Below are 5381 nucleotides of genomic sequence, written 5' to 3'. Positions count from 1 at the left end.
TCCTCCTCTGTGTTCTCTCTCTAATAAATAAAATCTTTAAAAAACAAAACAAAACTGTATATCCCAAAAATAGCATTATAAGGACATTATCGAAATTATGACTGTAAATGAAATTGCACAGTTAAGAACAGAAAATGGTTCCTTTTAGAGAGCAGGAATGGGGGACAAGGGTGTGCCGATTTTGTTTTAAATTGTAAAGAACAATTTGACTTTTTATTTTATTTTATTTATTTATTTATTTATTTATTTATTTAAATTCATGACAGTCAGAGAGAGAGAGAGGCAGAGGCAGAGGGAGAGAAGCAGGCTCCCCGCCTAGCAGGGAGCCCGATGCGGAACTCGATCCCAGGACCCCGGGATCATGACCTGAGCCGAAGGCAGTCGCTTAACCAACTGAGCCACCCAGGCGCCCCTGTCAATTTGACTTTTTAAAACTATGCATGACAGGGCGCCTGGGTGGCTCAGTTGGTTAGGCGACTGCTTTCGGCTCAGGTCATGATCCTGGAGTCCCGGGATCGAGTCCCGCATCGGGCTCCCTGCTCGGCAGGGAGTCTGCTTCTCCCTCTGACCCTCCTCCCTCTCATGCTCTCTGTCTCTCATTCTCTCTCTCTCAAATGAATAAATAAATAAAATCTTAAAAAAAAAATAAAAAAAAATAAAACTATGCATAACAGAACATACACTTTGATTAAATCTTAATTGGGACAAAAGACTATATAAGAGAAATTTGTGGATGAATTTTGAAATGATTGGGAAAATTTGAAACTTGACTAGATAAAAATGTTATTAACGAATTCTTGTTAATTTACCCAGGTATAATAAATATAATAAATATTAATAAATTTAATATCATAATAATATTATAAATGTAAGCTTACTCTAGGGTGTTTATATATACAAATGTAGCTAAAATTTGCCATATTTGCTTTAATATTGGTTAGATCTAGATAATGCACAGAGGATATAGAGGGGATGATTATACTGTTCTTTCCATTTGGTGTGTATTTGAAATTTTATTTTTTAAAATATTTATTTATTTGAGAGAGAAGGAGCAAGCAAGAGCAGGGAGAGGAGGAGCAGAGGGAGCCCGATGCGGGGCTCGATCCCAGGACCCTGGGATCATGACCTGAGCCGAAGGCAGATGCTTAATGACTGAGCCACCCAGGTGCCCCTGAAATTTTAAATATTATAATTTTAGAAAAAAAAAAAACATGCATAGCAGACAGTCTCTCCTCTGCTGTCCTACCTGCTGCTCCCTTGGGGTGTATTCAATAGATTTCTAATTCCTTTAAAAATAGATAAATAAATAAATAAAAGCATACACATTTCTAACTGAAAGAAGATTAAGTTAAAGGCAAGGAGTAGTTATGTTGACTGAAAATGAGATAAGACAGAGCTGGAAATAGGAGTGAAAAAGGACACTGAGGATACATAGAAACATCATGAAGTAACTTCTTCAGTGGGACACTGTTCCCAGTGGTAGAGCTAGGGTATACTCACCTTATTTTTTTAATTAATTAATTAATTAATTTATTTATTTATTTATTTAAGGATTTATTTATGTATTTGACAGAGAGAGACACAGCAAGAGAGGGAACACAAGCGGGGGAGTGGGAGAGGGAGAAGCAGGCTTCCCGTGGAGCAGGGAGCCCGATGTGGGGCTCGATCCCAGGACCCTGGGACCATGAAGCGAAGGCAGACGCTTAACGACTTAGCCACCCAGGCGCCCCTTAAATTTATTTATTTGACAGTGAGCACAAGTAGGGGTGCAGCAGGCAGAGGCAGAGGGAGAAGCAGGCTCCCCGCGGAGAAGGGAGCCCGATGCAGGACTCGATTATGGGACTCCATCATGGGACTCCAGGATCATGACCTGAACCGAAGGCAGACGCTTTACCGACTGAGCCACCCAGGCGCCCACGTCTTTTTCTTTCTTTCTTTTTTTTTAAAGTAAACTCCACACCCAATATAGGGCTTGAACTCACCACCCTGAGATGAAGAGTCCCACGCTCTACCGACTGAGCCAGCCAGATGCCCTAGAGCTAGTGTCCACTTTAACAAACACTTAACCACTGTCCCTTGAATTATTCATAGCAGTTTTGCCTTTTTTTTTTTTTTTTTAAGGTTTTAGATGCTACATGTAACAACAGTTAAGGACGTTATACAATAGAGTAAGTAGTCCTCCACAAAGGAAAATGTATTAAAAGGTTCTTGGGTATCCTTTAAAAATATTCTGTGCACGTATAAGAGTACAAAGATTTTTTTTTTAAGATTCTATTTATTAGAGAGAGAGAGAGAGAAAGCACAAATGGGAGGAGGGGCAGAGAGAGAAGCAGACTCCCCGCTGAGCACGACTTGAGCTGAAACCAAGAATCAGACACTTAACTGACTGAGCTACCCAGACGCCCCAAGAGTACAAAGGCTTTAAAATAATTTTTAAATCTTTTTTTTCAAAATATGAATAAATCAAGATTGTTCAACCAATAAATACTTTCTTAGCTTCAATTATGTTTTGTACACTGTGCTAGATTCTAGGGATACCTGCTGTTAATTAAGGTACACATTCTTACAGATGTGAAGATAAAGTATTACAATATGTTTGTATTAGATTTCTTTCTCTCATCAGCCTCTTTTCTTCCCTTTTCCATCTGTCATGGGCAGGAGTGGGGGAAACAGGGGGACTTTGGTTTAAAAGACCAAGAGTGCATTTGCATCAAAATTCTATTATAAGGACTTTTTGTTGCAGGTGATAAGAACCCAGCTGCAACTGGCTTAAATAACAAAGGAAAATTATTGGCTCTAAAGTGGAAAGTTCAGGGAATACCTAGCTTCAGGCATGGTTGATTTCAGGTCTCAAGCAAAAGAGGATGCTTATCTATATCTTGAGCTTTCCTCTCTTTGAACTTTAAGAATCTTTCAATCTTTACAGAAAAAAAAAATAACAGAATGCTGTATTGTGAGAGCAGGAAGCTTCAAGATAATCTCTGCTTCTACTCCCACCCTACTGTGTGTATGTGGATGGGTGTGGGGAATGTGCAGATTTGTTTATAGAAGTAAGAGTGTTAAAGAATTGGTACCTGAGAAGGTAGTGAAAAATTGTTTTTGGTATATTTAAAATGTGGCTATATGTATTTAAATTTTTCTTGAACTAGCTCTCATGTAAAATACTTCTCAGCACTGAAGCTCTTTTTGTAGAGATTAACCACAGCGGTCTACCAAGGGAACTTGATTTTTTTTTTTTTAAGGTTTTATTTATTTGAGAGAGAGAGAGAGAGAGTGCCCACCTGCGTGAGCGTAAGCAGAGAAGGGCAGAGGAAGAGGGAGAAACAGACTGCTGAGCAGGGAGCCCAAGGTGGGTCTTGATCCTAGGACCCTGGAATCATGACCTGAGCCAAAGGCAGATGCTTAACCAACTGAGCCACCCAGGTGCCCCAAGCGAACTTGGTTGTTTTTGTTGTGGTGGTGGTTTTGTTTTGTTTTCAGACACTGCTCTGGGAATAAGCTATGCCCCGAGGTGAAGTATTTCACAACTGAATATCGCACTCATTGAGGAATCTTCAGTTACAAAGCCTAATTTATTTTTTTTAATTTAAAAAAAATTTATTTGACAGAGAGAGAGCACAAGCAGGGGGAGTGGGAGAGGGAGAAGCAGGCTCTCTGCTGAGCAGGGAGCCTGATGCGGGGCTCCATCCCAGGACCCTGGGATCATGACCTGAGCCAAAGGCACACACTTAAGCGACTGAGCCACCCAGGCCCCCCTAGTTCTTATTTTTAAAGTTTATTATTATTATTTTTTTAGTAATCTCTACACCCAATGTGGGGCTCGAACTCATGACCCTGAGATGAGTCGCACGCTCCTCCGACTGAGCCAGCCAGATGCCCAAACCCTAACTTTAATCCTTGTAGTAACAAGGATTGTAGTAACAAGGATTGTAGCAACACACATCCTATGTGCTAAGTGATGGCAAGAACACAGCAGTAGATTAAAGGGAATGAAGAAGAGGAAGGGCAAAAGAGGGGTGATGGAGAGCGAGAGGGCTCATGCTAGGCCTGGAAATTGAAGTAAGGATTCAGCTGTTTGGTGGAGTCAAGAGGTGGGAGTAGATGAAAGGTCATTGATCCTCCAAAAACTCTGTGATGCTCGTGAGGAAGCTGAAGCTCAGTTTAAGCCGATTTGTCATGTGGTCAGGATGTGGACAAGTCAAGCTCAAAATCATAGCTAATTCCACTGATTTTTCCTGATTAACAATGTATGCCCTCTCCTCCATAAAGTTTTCTCTAGTGTTCCTGGGAGAGTTTTCTTCCTCCTCTGAACTCAGAGTGTTCTTTCATTCATTTCTGTCAGCATGTATCTCTTCATTCTTTTACATATTTTTATATGCTCAGTAACTATTGCTTTCCTGTAAGGACAGAGGATGTATCAGACCTTTTTGTGTCATCTACCCTGCTTTATACATACTAGGCCATTAATGCCTCTCTTGTCTAAATAGGTAGGTGCCTTTAACAAAACAGTTTCCATACATTAATTTAGGACTACTGCCTTGATTTCATAAGACTGAAAGGGATCATCTTATATTCACTGGATCCAAACACCGTCATTTTATGTCAGAGAACGGGTGACTGGCCCTTAGATCACAGCTATGGTGGAAAGCCTGATTCCTAGGCCAGTGTCTAGCCCCCATATCAACCTGCAGTCTTTCAGATTAGACATTCGTATCTTGCTCCTATGGAAAATGTAAGCAACTTCAAAATGGGACACCCCACTTGAAAAGTATGTCAGTGCAATTTAGCTAATGCTTTTCAGAGGGCTAGACAATTAACCCCCAGATGATGATCTACAGGTCTATGGTTAACTTGTAACCTGGTATTCAAGTACCCCGAGCGCTCTGCTTTTAACTAATTCCATATTCAAAAGCCATGATTATGCAAAACTAAACTACTAATGCGTTTACACAGTTCACTGTGATGGAATTAAGCCCCTTACCATCTTATTTCCACCAGTCCTATAGGTCTGTCAAATGCCACCTCCTCTGTGAGGCTACACCTTTTTTCCTTCAGCTAAAAGTAATCTCTCCATAATTGGAAATTTGCCCTCCCACATGGCACCAAATCTCTCCAGATCTTGAATTATAGCTATTTTCATCCTATCTTCTCCGCTGTAATAAGTGTATTGAAGAAAGGGTTTTTTTTTTTTTTTTTTTTTTACCTTAAATAGCAAACTTACAAATAAGAGGCAATGAACATGTTACATCGTCCAAGTCACCGTCCTCTCTCACTCACTTGGATTTTGGCAAAAGCTTTCTAACTCTTCCCTAGATTGCACTGTCACTCTCCTACCTTGATCCTTTTGAAACCTATCAGCTCCAGTCTCTTCCTCAAAGCCC

Source organism: Mirounga leonina, unplaced genomic scaffold, assembly GCF_011800145.1.
Source record: "Mirounga leonina isolate KUSES-001 unplaced genomic scaffold, KU_Mleo_1.0 Mir_168, whole genome shotgun sequence".
Taxonomy (NCBI): Eukaryota; Metazoa; Chordata; class Mammalia; order Carnivora; family Phocidae; genus Mirounga; species Mirounga leonina.
The sequence above is the reverse complement of the archived record's forward strand: the minus strand, read 5'-3'. Positions refer to the sequence as shown.